The sequence below is a fragment of the Anarhichas minor genome, unplaced genomic scaffold, assembly GCF_050575085.1.
Source record: "Anarhichas minor isolate MPS153535 unplaced genomic scaffold, ASM5057508v1 ptg000178l, whole genome shotgun sequence".
Taxonomy (NCBI): domain Eukaryota; kingdom Metazoa; phylum Chordata; class Actinopteri; order Perciformes; family Anarhichadidae; genus Anarhichas; species Anarhichas minor.
The window spans coordinates 57,501-76,260 of NW_027466624.1; positions in this window are offsets into that span (position 1 = coordinate 57,501).

Genomic DNA, 18,760 nt, shown 5'->3' on the forward strand with positions numbered 1-18,760 from the left:
GAGGGTTGCTGTACCACTTTCCCTCGGCTTTTAGCATTCGATTGAGTTACTGTAACATTTCCCTTCTCCCAGTCCAAAAATTGTCATGAAGTGACCGTCCAATGCAGCTGGCTGTATTTTGGTCAGACGTGTTTCAAGTTAAACATCAAGCACATCAAATTAAAGCTTGGATTCCTGTCTTTGCAACAGTTATAGTCTTTCTATCCAGTCAAAACCTGGCTGCTGGTGAACAGACTTTTAGTGTGGACAATACTACTGGCCATTTGGAGGCAATTCTGAATTCGAATCTGTTGCCTATATTAAGTCAGCATTGTCCTCGGCTAGCCTCATCCGTTTTCCTAAAGTCATACTGCATTTTAAAGCTGAGATTCACACCTTCTAAAAGAGTCCAAGAGGGTTGCTGTACCACTTTGTGTCGGCTTTTAGCATTCGATTGAGTTACTGCAACATTTCCCTGCTCCCAGTCCAAAAATCATTGCTGGGTCAAATGTCGGTCCAATCAGCCGTCTCTAATAAGACTTAATTTACGTGATAGCCTCATCCGTTTTCCTAAAGTCATACTGCATTTTAAAGCTGAGATTCACACCTTCTAAAAGAGTCTAAGAGGGTTGCTGTACCACTTTCCGTCGGCTTTTAGCATTCGATTGAGTTACTGTAAAATTTCCCTTCTCCCAGTCCAAAAATTGTCATGAAGTGACCGTCCAATGCAGCTGGCTGGATTTTGGTCAGACGTGTTTCAAGTTAAACATCAAGCACATCAAATTAAAGCTTGGATTCCTGTCTTTGCAACAGTTATAGTCTTTCTATCCAGTCAAAACCTGGCTGCTGGTGAACAGACTTTTAGTGTGGACAATACTACTGGCCATTTGGAGGCAATTCTGAATTCGAATCTGTTGCCTATATTAAGTCAGCTTTGTCCTCGGCTAGCCTCATCCGTTTTCCTAAAGTCATACTGCATTGTAAAGCTGAGATTCACACCTTCTAAAAGAGTCCAAGAGGGTTGCTGTACCACTTTCCCTCGGCTTTTAGCATTCGATTGAGTTACTGTAACATTTCCCTTCTCCCAGTCCAAAAATTGTCATGAAGTGACCGTCCAATGCAGCTGGCTGGATTTTGGTCAGACGTGTTTCAAGTTAAACATCAAGCACATCAAATTAAAGCTTGGATTCCTGTCTTTGCAACAGTTATAGTCTTTCTATCCAGTCAAAACCTGGCTGCTGGTGAACAGACTTTTAGTGTGGACAATACTACTGGCCATTGGGAGGCAATTCTGAATTCGAATCTGTTGCCTATATTAAGTCAGCATTGTCCTCGGCTAGCCTCATCCGTTTTCCTAAAGTCATACTGCATTTTAAAGCTGAGATTCACACCTTCTAAAAGAGTCTAAGAGGGTTGCTGTACCACTTTGTGTCGGCTTTTAGCATTCGATTGAGTTACTGCAACAATTCCCTGCTCCCAGTCCAAAAATCATTGCTGGGTCAAATGTCGGTCCAATCAGCCGTCTCTAATAAGCCTAATTTATATGATAGCCTCATCCGTTTTCCTAAAGTCATACTGCATTGTAAAGCTGAGATTCACACCTTCTAAAAGAGTCAAAGAGGGTTGCTGTACCACTTTCCCTCGGCTTTTAGCATTCGATTGAGTTACTGTAACATTTCCCTTCTCCCAGTCCAAAAATTGTCATGAAGTGACCGTCCAATGCAGCTGGCTGGATTTTGGTCAGACGTGTTTCAAGTTAAACATCAAGCACATCAAATTAAAGCTTGGATTCCTGTCTTTGCAACAGTTATAGTCTTTCTATCCAGTCAAAACCTGGCTGCTGGTGAACAGACTTTTAGTGTGGACAATACTACTGGCCATTTGGAGGCAATTCTGAATTCGAATCTGTTGCCTATATTAAGTCAGCTTTGTCCTCGGCTAGCCTCATCCGTTTTCCTAAAGTCATACTGCATTGTAAAGCTGAGATTCACACCTTCTAAAAGAGTCCAAGAGGGTTGCTGTACCACTTTCCCTCGGCTTTTAGCATTCGATTGAGTTACTGTAACATTTCCCTTCTCCCAGTCCAAAAATTGTCATGAAGTGACCGTCCAATGCAGCTGGCTGTATTTTGGTCAGACGTGTTTCAAGTTAAACATCAAGCACATCAAATTAAAGCTTGGATTCCTGTCTTTGCAACAGTTATAGTCTTTCTATCCAGTCAAAACCTGGCTGCTGGTGAACAGACTTTTAGTGTGGACAATACTACTGGCCATTTGGAGGCAATTCTGAATTCGAATCTGTTGCCTATATTAAGTCAGCATTGTCCTCGGCTAGCCTCATCCGTTTTCCTAAAGTCATACTGCATTTTAAAGCTGAGATTCACACCTTCTAAAAGAGTCCAAGAGGGTTGCTGTACCACTTTGTGTCGGCTTTTAGCATTCGATTGAGTTACTGCAACATTTCCCTGCTCCCAGTCCAAAAATCATTGCTGGGTCAAATGTCGGTCCAATCAGCCGTCTCTAATAAGACTTAATTTACGTGATAGCCTCATCCGTTTTCCTAAAGTCATACTGCATTTTAAAGCTGAGATTCACACCTTCTAAAAGAGTCTAAGAGGGTTGCTGTACCACTTTCCGTCGGCTTTTAGCATTCGATTGAGTTACTGTAAAATTTCCCTTCTCCCAGTCCAAAAATTGTCATGAAGTGACCGTCCAATGCAGCTGGCTGGATTTTGGTCAGACGTGTTTCAAGTTAAACATCAAGCACATCAAATTAAAGCTTGGATTCCTGTCTTTGCAACAGTTATAGTCTTTCTATCCAGTCAAAACCTGGCTGCTGGTGAACAGACTTTTAGTGTGGACAATACTACTGGCCATTGGGAGGCAATTCTGAATTCGAATCTGTTGCCTATATTAAGTCAGCATTGTCCTCGGCTAGCCTCATCCGTTTTCCTAAAGTCATACTGCATTTTAAAGCTGAGATTCACACCTTCTAAAAGAGTCCAAGAGGGTTGCTGTACCACTTTGTGTCGGCTTTTAGCATTCGATTGAGTTACTGCAACATTTCCCTGCTCCCAGTCCAAAAATCATTGCTGGGTCAAATGTCGGTCCAATCAGCCGTCTCTAATAAGACTTAATTTACGTGATAGCCTCATCCGTTTTCCTAAAGTCATACTGCATTTTAAAGCTGAGATTCACACCTTCTAAAAGAGTCCAAGAGGGTTGCTGTACCACTTTGTGTCGGCTTTTAGCATTCGATTGAGTTACTGCAACAATTCCCTGCTCCCAGTCCAAAAATCATTGCTGGGTCAAATGTCGGTCCAATCAGCCGTCTCTAATAAGCCTAATTTATATGATAGCCTCATCCGTTTTCCTAAAGTCATACTGCATTGTAAAGCTGAGATTCACACCTTCTAAAAGAGTCAAAGAGGGTTGCTGTACCACTTTCCCTCGGCTTTTAGCATTCGATTGAGTTACTGTAACATTTCCCTTCTCCCAGTCCAAAAATTGTCATGAAGTGACCGTCCAATGCAGCTGGCTGGATTTTGGTCAGACGTGTTTCAAGTTAAACATCAAGCACATCAAATTAAAGCTTGGATTCCTGTCTTTGCAACAGTTATAGTCTTTCTATCCAGTCAAAACCTGGCTGCTGGTGAACAGACTTTTAGTGTGGACAATACTACTGGCCATTTGGAGGCAATTCTGAATTCGAATCTGTTGCCTATATTAAGTCAGCTTTGTCCTCGGCTAGCCTCATCCGTTTTCCTAAAGTCATACTGCATTGTAAAGCTGAGATTCACACCTTCTAAAAGAGTCCAAGAGGGTTGCTGTACCACTTTCCCTCGGCTTTTAGCATTCGATTGAGTTACTGTAACATTTCCCTTCTCCCAGTCCAAAAATTGTCATGAAGTGACCGTCCAATGCAGCTGGCTGGATTTTGGTCAGACGTGTTTCAAGTTAAACATCAAGCACATCAAATTAAAGCTTGGATTCCTGTCTTTGCAACAGTTATAGTCTTTCTATCCAGTCAAAACCTGGCTGCTGGTGAACAGACTTTTAGTGTGGACAATACTACTGGCCATTTGGAGGCAATTCTGAATTCGAATCTGTTGCCTATATTAAGTCAGCATTGTCCTCGGCTAGCCTCATCCGTTTTCCTAAAGTCATACTGCATTTTAAAGCTGAGATTCACACCTTCTAAAAGAGTCCAAGAGGGTTGCTGTACCACTTTGTGTCGGCTTTTAGCATTCGATTGAGTTACTGCAACATTTCCCTGCTCCCAGTCCAAAAATCATTGCTGGGTCAAATGTCGGTCCAATCAGCCGTCTCTAATAAGACTTAATTTACGTGATAGCCTCATCCGTTTTCCTAAAGTCATACTGCATTTTAAAGCTGAGATTCACACCTTCTAAAAGAGTCTAAGAGGGTTGCTGTACCACTTTCCGTCGGCTTTTAGCATTCGATTGAGTTACTGTAAAATTTCCCTTCTCCCAGTCCAAAAATTGTCATGAAGTGACCGTCCAATGCAGCTGGCTGGATTTTGGTCAGACGTGTTTCAAGTTAAACATCAAGCACATCAAATTAAAGCTTGGATTCCTGTCTTTGCAACAGTTATAGTCTTTCTATCCAGTCAAAACCTGGCTGCTGGTGAACAGACTTTTAGTGTGGACAATACTACTGGCCATTTGGAGGCAATTCTGAATTCGAATCTGTTGCCTATATTAAGTCAGCTTTGTCCTCGGCTAGCCTCATCCGTTTTCCTAAAGTCATACTGCATTGTAAAGCTGAGATTCACACCTTCTAAAAGAGTCCAAGAGGGTTGCTGTACCACTTTCCCTCGGCTTTTAGCATTCGATTGAGTTACTGTAACATTTCCCTTCTCCCAGTCCAAAAATTGTCATGAAGTGACCGTCCAATGCAGCTGGCTGGATTTTGGTCAGACGTGTTTCAAGTTAAACATCAAGCACATCAAATTAAAGCTTGGATTCCTGTCTTTGCAACAGTTATAGTCTTTCTATCCAGTCAAAACCTGGCTGCTGGTGAACAGACTTTTAGTGTGGACAATACTACTGGCCATTGGGAGGCAATTCTGAATTCGAATCTGTTGCCTATATTAAGTCAGCATTGTCCTCGGCTAGCCTCATCCGTTTTCCTAAAGTCATACTGCATTTTAAAGCTGAGATTCACACCTTCTAAAAGAGTCTAAGAGGGTTGCTGTACCACTTTGTGTCGGCTTTTAGCATTCGATTGAGTTACTGCAACAATTCCCTGCTCCCAGTCCAAAAATCATTGCTGGGTCAAATGTCGGTCCAATCAGCCGTCTCTAATAAGCCTAATTTATATGATAGCCTCATCCGTTTTCCTAAAGTCATACTGCATTGTAAAGCTGAGATTCACACCTTCTAAAAGAGTCAAAGAGGGTTGCTGTACCACTTTCCCTCGGCTTTTAGCATTCGATTGAGTTACTGTAACATTTCCCTTCTCCCAGTCCAAAAATTGTCATGAAGTGACCGTCCAATGCAGCTGGCTGGATTTTGGTCAGACGTGTTTCAAGTTAAACATCAAGCACATCAAATTAAAGCTTGGATTCCTGTCTTTGCAACAGTTATAGTCTTTCTATCCAGTCAAAACCTGGCTGCTGGTGAACAGACTTTTAGTGTGGACAATACTACTGGCCATTTGGAGGCAATTCTGAATTCGAATCTGTTGCCTATATTAAGTCAGCTTTGTCCTCGGCTAGCCTCATCCGTTTTCCTAAAGTCATACTGCATTGTAAAGCTGAGATTCACACCTTCTAAAAGAGTCCAAGAGGGTTGCTGTACCACTTTCCCTCGGCTTTTAGCATTCGATTGAGTTACTGTAACATTTCCCTTCTCCCAGTCCAAAAATTGTCATGAAGTGACCGTCCAATGCAGCTGGCTGGATTTTGGTCAGACGTGTTTCAAGTTAAACATCAAGCACATCAAATTAAAGCTTGGATTCCTGTCTTTGCAACAGTTATAGTCTTTCTATCCAGTCAAAACCTGGCTGCTGGTGAACAGACTTTTAGTGTGGACAATACTACTGGCCATTTGGAGGCAATTCTGAATTCGAATCTGTTGCCTATATTAAGTCAGCATTGTCCTCGGCTAGCCTCATCCGTTTTCCTAAAGTCATACTGCATTTTAAAGCTGAGATTCACACCTTCTAAAAGAGTCCAAGAGGGTTGCTGTACCACTTTGTGTCGGCTTTTAGCATTCGATTGAGTTACTGCAACATTTCCCTGCTCCCAGTCCAAAAATCATTGCTGGGTCAAATGTCGGTCCAATCAGCCGTCTCTAATAAGACTTAATTTACGTGATAGCCTCATCCGTTTTCCTAAAGTCATACTGCATTTTAAAGCTGAGATTCACACCTTCTAAAAGAGTCTAAGAGGGTTGCTGTACCACTTTCCGTCGGCTTTTAGCATTCGATTGAGTTACTGTAAAATTTCCCTTCTCCCAGTCCAAAAATTGTCATGAAGTGACCGTCCAATGCAGCTGGCTGGATTTTGGTCAGACGTGTTTCAAGTTAAACATCAAGCACATCAAATTAAAGCTTGGATTCCTGTCTTTGCAACAGTTATAGTCTTTCTATCCAGTCAAAACCTGGCTGCTGGTGAACAGACTTTTAGTGTGGACAATACTACTGGCCATTGGGAGGCAATTCTGAATTCGAATCTGTTGCCTATATTAAGTCAGCATTGTCCTCGGCTAGCCTCATCCGTTTTCCTAAAGTCATACTGCATTTTAAAGCTGAGATTCACACCTTCTAAAAGAGTCTAAGAGGGTTGCTGTACCACTTTGTGTCGGCTTTTAGCATTCGATTGAGTTACTGCAACAATTCCCTGCTCCCAGTCCAAAAATCATTGCTGGGTCAAATGTCGGTCCAATCAGCCGTCTCTAATAAGCCTAATTTATATGATAGCCTCATCCGTTTTCCTAAAGTCATACTGCATTGTAAAGCTGAGATTCACACCTTCTAAAAGAGTCAAAGAGGGTTGCTGTACCACTTTCCCTCGGCTTTTAGCATTCGATTGAGTTACTGTAACATTTCCCTTCTCCCAGTCCAAAAATTGTCATGAAGTGACCGTCCAATGCAGCTGGCTGGATTTTGGTCAGACGTGTTTCAAGTTAAACATCAAGCACATCAAATTAAAGCTTGGATTCCTGTCTTTGCAACAGTTATAGTCTTTCTATCCAGTCAAAACCTGGCTGCTGGTGAACAGACTTTTAGTGTGGACAATACTACTGGCCATTTGGAGGCAATTCTGAATTCGAATCTGTTGCCTATATTAAGTCAGCTTTGTCCTCGGCTAGCCTCATCCGTTTTCCTAAAGTCATACTGCATTGTAAAGCTGAGATTCACACCTTCTAAAAGAGTCCAAGAGGGTTGCTGTACCACTTTCCCTCGGCTTTTAGCATTCGATTGAGTTACTGTAACATTTCCCTTCTCCCAGTCCAAAAATTGTCATGAAGTGACCGTCCAATGCAGCTGGCTGGATTTTGGTCAGACGTGTTTCAAGTTAAACATCAAGCACATCAAATTAAAGCTTGGATTCCTGTCTTTGCAACAGTTATAGTCTTTCTATCCAGTCAAAACCTGGCTGCTGGTGAACAGACTTTTAGTGTGGACAATACTACTGGCCATTGGGAGGCAATTCTGAATTCGAATCTGTTGCCTATATTAAGTCAGCATTGTCCTCGGCTAGCCTCATCCGTTTTCCTAAAGTCATACTGCATTTTAAAGCTGAGATTCACACCTTCTAAAAGAGTCTAAGAGGGTTGCTGTACCACTTTGTGTCGGCTTTTAGCATTCGATTGAGTTACTGCAACAATTCCCTGCTCCCAGTCCAAAAATCATTGCTCGGTCAAATGTCGGTCCAATCAGCCGTCTCTAATAAGCCTAATTTATATGATAGCCTCATCCGTTTTCCTAAAGTCATACTGCATTGTAAAGCTGAGATTCACACCTTCTAAAAGAGTCAAAGAGGGTTGCTGTACCACTTTCCCTCGGCTTTTAGCATTCGATTGAGTTACTGTAACATTTCCCTTCTCCCAGTCCAAAAATTGTCATGAAGTGACCGTCCAATGCAGCTGGCTGTATTTTGGTCAGACGTGTTTCAAGTTAAACATCAAGCACATCAAATTAAAGCTTGGATTCCTGTCTTTGCAACAGTTATAGTCTTTCTATCCAGTCAAAACCTGGCTGCTGGTGAACAGACTTTTAGTGTGGACAATACTACTGGCCATTTGGAGGCAATTCTGAATTCGAATCTGTTGCCTATATTAAGTCAGCATTGTCCTCGGCTAGCCTCATCCGTTTTCCTAAAGTCATACTGCATTTTAAAGCTGAGATTCACACCTTCTAAAAGAGTCCAAGAGGGTTGCTGTACCACTTTGTGTCGGCTTTTAGCATTCGATTGAGTTACTGCAACATTTCCCTGCTCCCAGTCCAAAAATCATTGCTGGGTCAAATGTCGGTCCAATCAGCCGTCTCTAATAAGACTTAATTTACGTGATAGCCTCATCCGTTTTCCTAAAGTCATACTGCATTTTAAAGCTGAGATTCACACCTTCTAAAAGAGTCCAAGAGGGTTGCTGTACCACTTTGTGTCGGCTTTTAGCATTCGATTGAGTTACTGCAACAATTCCCTGCTCCCAGTCCAAAAATCATTGCTGGGTCAAATGTCGGTCCAATCAGCCGTCTCTAATAAGCCTAATTTATATGATAGCCTCATCCGTTTTCCTAAAGTCATACTGCATTGTAAAGCTGAGATTCACACCTTCTAAAAGAGTCAAAGAGGGTTGCTGTACCACTTTCCCTCGGCTTTTAGCATTCGATTGAGTTACTGTAACATTTCCCTTCTCCCAGTCCAAAAATTGTCATGAAGTGACCGTCCAATGCAGCTGGCTGGATTTTGGTCAGACGTGTTTCAAGTTAAACATCAAGCACATCAAATTAAAGCTTGGATTCCTGTCTTTGCAACAGTTATAGTCTTTCTATCCAGTCAAAACCTGGCTGCTGGTGAACAGACTTTTAGTGTGGACAATACTACTGGCCATTTGGAGGCAATTCTGAATTCGAATCTGTTGCCTATATTAAGTCAGCTTTGTCCTCGGCTAGCCTCATCCGTTTTCCTAAAGTCATACTGCATTGTAAAGCTGAGATTCACACCTTCTAAAAGAGTCCAAGAGGGTTGCTGTACCACTTTCCCTCGGCTTTTAGCATTCGATTGAGTTACTGTAACATTTCCCTTCTCCCAGTCCAAAAATTGTCATGAAGTGACCGTCCAATGCAGCTGGCTGGATTTTGGTCAGACGTGTTTCAAGTTAAACATCAAGCACATCAAATTAAAGCTTGGATTCCTGTCTTTGCAACAGTTATAGTCTTTCTATCCAGTCAAAACCTGGCTGCTGGTGAACAGACTTTTAGTGTGGACAATACTACTGGCCATTGGGAGGCAATTCTGAATTCGAATCTGTTGCCTATATTAAGTCAGCATTGTCCTCGGCTAGCCTCATCCGTTTTCCTAAAGTCATACTGCATTTTAAAGCTGAGATTCACACCTTCTAAAAGAGTCTAAGAGGGTTGCTGTACCACTTTGTGTCGGCTTTTATTATTCGATTGAGTTACTGCAACAATTCCCTGCTCCCAGTCCAAAAATCATTGCTGGGTCAAATGTCGGTCCAATCAGCCGTCTCTAATAAGCCTAATTTATATGATAGCCTCATCCGTTTTCCTAAAGTCATACTGCATTGTAAAGCTGAGATTCACACCTTCTAAAAGAGTCCAAGAGGGTTGCTGTACCACTTTCCCTCGGCTTTTAGCATTCGATTGAGTTACTGTAACATTTCCCTTCTCCCAGTCCAAAAATTGTCATGAAGTGACCGTCCAATGCAGCTGGCTGGATTTTGGTCAGACGTGTTTCAAGTTAAACATCAAGCACATCAAATTAAAGCTTGGATTCCTGTCTTTGCAACAGTTATAGTCTTTCTATCCAGTCAAAACCTGGCTGCTGGTGAACAGACTTTTAGTGTGGACAATACTACTGGCCATTTGGAGGCAATTCTGAATTCGAATCTGTTGCCTATATTAAGTCAGCTTTGTCCTCGGCTAGCCTCATCCGTTTTCCTAAAGTCATACTGCATTGTAAAGCTGAGATTCACACCTTCTAAAAGAGTCCAAGAGGGTTGCTGTACCACTTTCCCTCGGCTTTTAGCATTCGATTGAGTTACTGTAACATTTCCCTTCTCCCAGTCCAAAAATTGTCATGAAGTGACCGTCCAATGCAGCTGGCTGGATTTTGGTCAGACGTGTTTCAAGTTAAACATCAAGCACATCAAATTAAAGCTTGGATTCCTGTCTTTGCAACAGTTATAGTCTTTCTATCCAGTCAAAACCTGGCTGCTGGTGAACAGACTTTTAGTGTGGACAATACTACTGGCCATTGGGAGGCAATTCTGAATTCGAATCTGTTGCCTATATTAAGTCAGCATTGTCCTCGGCTAGCCTCATCCGTTTTCCTAAAGTCATACTGCATTTTAAAGCTGAGATGCACACCTTCTAAAAGAGTCTAAGAGGGTTGCTGTACCACTTTGTGTCGGCTTTTAGCATTCGATTGAGTTACTGCAACAATTCCCTGCTCCCAGTCCAAAAATCATTGCTGGGTCAAATGTCGGTCCAATCAGCCGTCTCTAATAAGCCTAATTTATATGATAGCCTCATCCGTTTTCCTAAAGTCATACTGCATTGTAAAGCTGAGATTCACACCTTCTAAAAGAGTCCAAGAGGGTTGCTGTACCACTTTCCCTCGGCTTTTAGCATTCGATTGAGTTACTGTAACATTTCCCTTCTCCCAGTCCAAAAATTGTCATGAAGTGACCGTCCAATGCAGCTGGCTGGATTTTGGTCAGACGTGTTTCAAGTTAAACATCAAGCACATCAAATTAAAGCTTGGATTCCTGTCTTTGCAACAGTTATAGTCTTTCTATCCAGTCAAAACCTGGCTGCTGGTGAACAGACTTTTAGTGTGGACAATACTACTGGCCATTTGGAGGCAATTCTGAATTCGAATCTGTTGCCTATATTAAGTCAGCTTTGTCCTCGGCTAGCCTCATCCGTTTTCCTAAAGTCATACTGCATTGTAAAGCTCAGATTCACACCTTCTAAAAGAGTCCAAGAGGGTTGCTGTACCACTTTCCCTCGGCTTTTAGCATTCGATTGAGTTACTGTAACATTTCCCTTCTCCCAGTCCAAAAATTGTCATGAAGTGACCGTCCAATGCAGCTGGCTGGATTTTGGTCAGACGTGTTTCAAGTTAAACATCAAGCACATCAAATTAAAGCTTGGATTCCTGTCTTTGCAACAGTTATAGTCTTTCTATCCAGTCAAAACCTGGCTGCTGGTGAACAGACTTTTAGTGTGGACAATACTACTGGCCATTGGGAGGCAATTCTGAATTCGAATCTGTTGCCTATATTAAGTCAGCATTGTCCTCGGCTAGCCTCATCCGTTTTCCTAAAGTCATACTGCATTTTAAAGCTGAGATTCACACCTTCTAAAAGAGTCTAAGAGGGTTGCTGTACCACTTTGTGTCGGCTTTTAGCATTCGATTGAGTTACTGCAACAATTCCCTGCTCCCAGTCCAAAAATCATTGCTGGGTCAAATGTCGGTCCAATCAGCCATCTCTAATAAGCCTAATTTATATGATAGCCTCATCCGTTTTCCTAAAGTCATACTGCATTGTAAAGCTGAGATTCACACCTTCTAAAAGAGTCCAAGAGGGTTGCTGTACCACTTTCCCTCGGCTTTTAGCATTCGATTGAGTTACTGTAACATTTCCCTTCTCCCAGTCCAAAGCTTGTCATGAAGTGACCGTCCAATGCAGCTGGCTGGATTTTGGTCAGACGTGTTTCAAGTTAAACATCAAGCACATCAAATTAAAGCTTGGATTCCTGTCTTTGCAACAGTTATAGTCTTTCTATCCAGTCAAAACCTGGCTGCTGGTGAACAGACTTTTAGTGTGGACAATACTACTGGCCATTGGGAGGCAATTCTGAATTCGAATCTGTTGCCTATATTAAGTCAGCTTTTTCCTCGGCTAGCCTCATCCGTTTTCCTAAAGTCATACTGCATTGTAAAGCTGAGATTCACACCTTCTAAAAGAGTCTAAGAGGGTTGCTGTACCACTTTGTGTCGGCTTTTAGCATTCGATTGAGTTACTGCAACAATTCCCTGCTCCCAGTCCAAAAATCATTGCTGGGTCAAATGTCGGTCCAATCAGCCGTCTCTAATAAGCCTTAATTTATATGATAGCCTCATCCGTTTTTCTAAATTCATACTGCATTTGAAAGCTGAGATTCACACATTCAAAAAGAGTCCAAGAGTGTGCATGTGGCACTTTGTGTTAGCCTTTAGTGCACATAACAGTGTAGTGCGTTTCACGCTGCGTCAAATGTCGGTCAAATGTCGGTCCAATCAGCCGTCTCTAATAAGCCTTAATTTATATGATAGCCTCATCCGTTTTTCTAAATTCATACTGCATTTGAAAGCTGAGATTCACACATTCAAAAAGAGTCCAAGAGTGTGCATGTGGCACTTTGTGTTAGCCTTTAGTGCACATAACAGTGTAGTGCGTTTCACGCTGCGTCAAATGTCGGTCCAATCAGCCGTCTCTAATAAGCCTTAATTTATATGATAGCCTCATCCGTTTTTCTAAATTCATACTGCATTTGAAAGCTGAGATTCACACCTTCAAAAAGAGTCCAAGAGGGTGCATGTGGCACTTTGTTTTGGCCTTTAGTGCACATAACAGTGTAGTGCCTTTCACGCTGCGTCAAATGTCTGTCCAATCAGCCGTCTCTAATAAGACTGAATTTACATGATAGCCTCATCCGTTTTTGTGAGTTCATACTGCATTTGAAAGCTGAGATTCACACCTCCTAAAAGAGTCCAAGAGTGTGCATGTGGCACTTTGTGTCGGACTTTAGCGCACATAACACTCGAGTGCCTTTCACGCTCGGTCAGATGTCGTACCAATCTGCCGTCACTAATAAGCCTTAATTTACATGATAGCCTCATTATTTTTTCTAAAATCATACTGCATTTTAAAGCTGAGATTCACACCTTCCAATAGAGTCCAAGAGGGTTCATGGGAAGGTTTGCGTCGGCTGTCAGCGTTGACTTGATTCACGTTAACCGGGCGATAAGAAATGTCAGGTTATGTTGTGGGAGTCAATCCTGGAAATTATAAAAATTCATAAAAAATCCAATTTTGCTTGTATTTGTGTATAAATGCATCGGTGTAGTCATTGGACGCTAGCAAGACCCGTGAGCATGTTTGATTGGGATAAATCTGCACAGAAATTATTTTTTTATTATGTTGAGGCCATATTGGCCTGTGTGAGACGGTGTGGATTACCGGTGCCGTAGGTGCTACCAGTGTGACCTTGGTGTCGTAGAGGTCGGCCGGGCTTTAGTCTTACATACACGCCGAGTTCACGCGTCAAAATCGCCCCGTTTGGCCAAATATGGATTTTCCCATATTGGTCCTCCCCATATTTTACAGGGGATTTGCTGAATATTTAGGCTTGACCCCGGATATTAATTTCCATACAAAAATATTATGCTCACTGGGTTGGTCTCGACGAGTTATGCCGAGATATGCAAAAATTTTTTCGGGGTACCACGTCGGAGTGACCCTGTTGAGGTTGACCCCGGGGTTGGTTTCACAAAATCCCCTGAAAAATTACAGGGTATTTGCTGCGGGCCATTTTCGGGTTTTCAGGGGATTTGCTGCACAATGCCCGGAGTGTCTCCAGACACCAAATCACCTGCAGAAGCATTCAGACAGCTGTTACTTTTAAGATATTCTGGCTTGAAGGTTGAATACTTCACAATTGTGTCATTTTGACTTCCAATCTGCCAAATATGTCATATCTCACACCTATTTAATTTTTTTTCAAAAAAAAAAAAAAAGCCCCTTTTCCAGGTTCACCAAATCACCTGTAGAAGCATTCAGATAGCTATTACTTTTAAGATATTCTGGCTTGAAGGTTGAATACTTTATAATTGTGTCATTTTGATTATCAACCTTCCAAATATGTCATATCTCACACCTATTTAATTTTTTTTCTATTTCCAAAAGCCCCTTTTCCAGGTTCACCAAATCACCTGGAGAAGCATTCAGATAGCTATTACTGTTAAGATATTCTGGCTTGAAGGTTGAATACTTTATAATTGTATCATTTTGATTTTTAACCTCCCCAAAATGTCATATCTCACACCTATTTAATTTTTTTTCTATTTCCAAAAGCCCCTTTTCCAGGTTCACCAAATCACCTGGAGAAGCATTCAGATAGCTATTACTGTTAAGATATTGTGGCTTGAAGGTTGACTACTTTATAATTGTATCATTTGGACTTCCAATCTCCCAAATATGTTATATCTCACACCTATTTAAGTTTTTTTATAAAGCCCCTTTTCCAGGTTCACCAAATCACCTGGAGAAGCATTCAGATAGCTATTACTGTTAAGATATTGTGGCTTGAAGGTTGAATACTTTATAATTGTATCATTTGGACTTCCAATCTCCCAAATATGTCATATCTCACACCTATTTAAGTTTTTTTATAAAGCCCCTTTTCCAGGTTCACCAAATCACCTGGAGAAGCATTCAGATAGCTATTACTGTTAAGATATTGTGGCTTGAAGGTTGAATACTTTATAATTGTATCATTTGGACTTCCAATCTCCCAAATATGTTATATCTCACACCTATTTAAGTTTTTTTATAAAGCCCCTTTTCCAGGTTCACCAAATCACCTGGAGAAGCATTCAGATAGCTATTACTGTTAAGATATTGTGGCTTGAAGGTTGAATACTTTATAATTGTATCATTTGGACTTCCAATCTCCCAAATATGTCATATCTCACACCTATTTAAGTTTTTTTATAAAGCCCCTTTTCCAGGTTCACCAAATCAACTGTAGAAGCACTTTTGGAATACCAGATGCACGAAACGGATTACCCTATGCACAAAACGGACTTCCTTAAATACCCGTTTTGCGAGGTCCATATCCCCGCGAATACACAACGCACAGCCGGGACACTTATATGTAACTGTAGTCCAAGTCCCCCTCTACAAATCTATCCGAGTGGATCCTGGATGCGACCTCCACAGCCGAGGCACGGTGTAGTCAAAGTAGGTCGCAGGGACCACATTACGCGCGCCATATCTACCCGGAAATAGAACGCACAGCGGGGATTCTTATACTGAATACACGGCCCCGACGTCCTCTAACCAACCATGTAAGCTGAATAATAAACGGATAACCACAGCCGAGGCAGCGCGTGTTTGAAAACAGCCGGCCGATCTTCATACTCTGACAAAATCACAGCGAACGACTTAAACGAAATACCCGTTTTGTGAGGTCCATATCCCCGCGAATACACAACGCACAGCCGGGACACTTATATGTAACTGTAGTCCAAGTCCCCCTCTACAAATCTATCGGAGTGGATCCTGGATGCGACCTCCACAGCCGAGGCACGGTGTAGTCAAAGTAGGTCGCAGGGACCACATTACGCGCGCCATATCTACCCGGAAATAGAACGCACAGCGGGGATTCTTATACTGAATACACGGCCCCGACGTCCTCTAACCAACCATGTAAGCTGAATAATAAACGGATAACCACAGCCGAGGCAGCGCGTCTTTGAAAAGCGCCGGGCGATCTTCATACTCTGTCAAAATCCCAGCGAAAGACGAGCGCCAAAACTCTGTTTCCTTAAACGAAATCGCCGGTTTGCGCGGTCCATATCTCTACCCTATACAGAAAACGGATTACCCTGTGCACGAAACCAGTTTTGGAATACCAGATGCACGAAACGGACTACCCTGTGCGTGGACACTTAGAAAAAAAAACAGGAAATATGCGTTTTGACTGGGGTAACGTGTACTTGATGTACTGGAGGTATTTTTACTCATTTTTCTTACTTTTCCTGCCTGATTTAAGTGCATACACTGCGGGTAGGTCCAGAGAGAATGAGAGTAGATGCAGTTCTATGTTAGATGTTCAGTCAAATGATTAGATACACTATTTGGCCTTTGTAAAGACTGATAGTTTATTTAGGGTTGCATTCCTGCATCAACAAAGTGTTTCACATCACAGAATCACGATATTTTTCTGTCATAATGCCACCATCTGTTGATGGCTGATGCTTGAGTGCCTTCTTCTCCTCTCCTCTGAACCCGTCCTCTCAGGCAGCCAACTTCTGCTTCTTTCAGGACAGTGTCTGTGTTTCAAAAGAGGCAGACAGATGGACAGGGACACAGTGTTTAGTTTTTTTAATCTCCCCATATGAATTCAATATTACCTTTTCATGTCACTTCAAACCATAAGAGATAGATAATGTAGTAGAGAACCTATTTGAGCCCTGACCCAGCTCAGAAAACTGAAGGTGACCATTTTGAATGACAGCACAATGTGATTCCTGGGGACTTCAGGGTATTATCTTACTGACTTGCAGACTAACCCCAAGTCTCACTCAAGTAGGGAATTTTGAGAGTCAGATTAGATACAGTATTTGGCCTGGATTAAAGCAGAGGCCTTGCTGCATGTCCTGTAGGTCAATATGAGGAGATTATGCCTGCAAGAGGAGAGTCTTTTTGGATCCTGCAATACCTTTTTTTGTCCAAAAGATGGCGACAGGGCTCAATGGTGGAGACAGGGGAATTTTGGCTGTCATACTGCACACAGAGATGCACTCAATGAAGTAGATAAATACTTGCTTCTTGAGTTTGCGAAATAGGAACATCTGTTGATGGCTGATGCTTGAGTTTCTTCTTCTCCTCTCCTCTGAACCCGTCCTCTCAGGCAGCCAACTTCTGCTTCTTTCAGGACAGTGTCTGTGTTTCAAAAGAGGCAGACAGATGGACAGGGACACAGTGTTTAGTTTTTTTAATCTCCCCATATTAATTCAATATTACATTTTCATGTCACTTCAAACCATAAGAGATAGATAATGTAGTAGAGAACCTATTTGAGCCCTGACCCAGCTCAGAAAACTGAAGGTGACCATTTTGAATGACAGCACAATGTGATTCCTGGGGACTATCTTACTGACTTGCAGACTAACCCCAAGACTCACTCCTGCAATACCTTTTTTTGTCCAAAAGATGGCGACAGGGCTCAATGGTGGAGACAGCGGAATTTTGGCTGTCATACTGCACACAGAGATGCACTCAATGAAGAAGATGAATACTTGCTTTTTGAGTTTGCGAAATAGGAACATCTGTTGATGGCTGATGCTTGAGTTTCTTCTTCTCCTCTCCTCTGAAACCGTCCTCTCAGGCAGCCAACTTCTGCTTCTTTCAGGACAGTGTCTGTGTTTCAAAAGAGGCAGACAGATGGACAGGGACACAGTGTTTAGTATTTTTAATCTCCCCATATTAATTCAATATTACCTTTTCATGTCACTTCAAACCATAAGAGATAGATAATGTAGTAGAGAACCTATTTGAGCCCTGACCCAGCTCAGAAAACTGAAGGTGACCATTTTGAATGACAGCACAATGTGATTCCTGGGGACTATCTTACTGACTTGCAGACTAACCCCAAGTCTCACTCCTGCAATACCTTTTTTTGTCCAAAAGATGGCGACAGGGCTCAATGGTGGAGACAGGGGAATTTTGGCTGTCATACTGCACACAGATAGATGCACTCAATGAAGAAGATGAATACTTGCTTTTTGAGTTTGCGAAATAGGAACATCTGTTGATGGCTGATGCTTGAGTTTCTTCTTCTCCTCTCCTCTGAAACCGTCCTCTCAGGCAGCCAACTTCTGCTTCTTTCAGGACAGAGTCTGTGTTTCCAAAGAGGCAGTCAGATATCCCACATCAGCCAGTAAAAAAAAAAAAAAAGAATGAAGGGGGGAGGGGGGTTTAGAAGAAACATCCTGAGTCATACAGAGGGTCTAAAAGGGGCCTCATATGCCAGCGGGGGGAAAGGAGGACAGCATCGGGGCGGTGTCTCCACCATGGGACTTTTTAAAATGTATCTATTTAACATCAAGATATATATAAATTACTGATATGTAATATGAATTAACAATAAAGCACAATTAAAGGAGTTAAAAATAGTGTATAAAAGCATGCATAATAAAAAAAAAACACGCGTGAAGGAAAACAAAAAAAATGTATATAAGGAATTCCAGGCTGGAGGGTGGTGGAGGAAAGGAAGAGGGACTGGAGGCCCCATATCTAGAGCAATGGTGACCTTATTCGTCTAACCACTGCAGGTCCAGCCCCTCTCCTCTAAAGGACTTCCTTTTCACACCGTAGTCAAATTTCAGTTCGTCATCCACCTTAATTTCTGTCAGGGCCTTAAACAGGATTACTACTGTGTCATTCCCATCAACATGCAGCAGGCACTGAAGCGGCTTCAGATTTGGCCTTTTTGAAGAATGGTTTATCAGTCTTCCAACCGTCTCCAGCTCAGGGTGGCACTTGCAGGGATGGGTTTGGGCGTCAATGCAGAGATGCTTTTCCCGAAAAGTGAAGAAAAACATGTATGCCGCATTGTCAGTGACAGCCTCCATCTTCTTATTCCCTTTTTTTGCTGTGATAACTTCACCGTGGTAGTCACAGATGATGTCACCTCTTGAAAACTGCCTGGTTGCAACCACTCCTGCAATCAAGAAAACGTGACATTTTCAGTTATATCGAAATATGAACTGTATAAACATTACAGATTGGAAA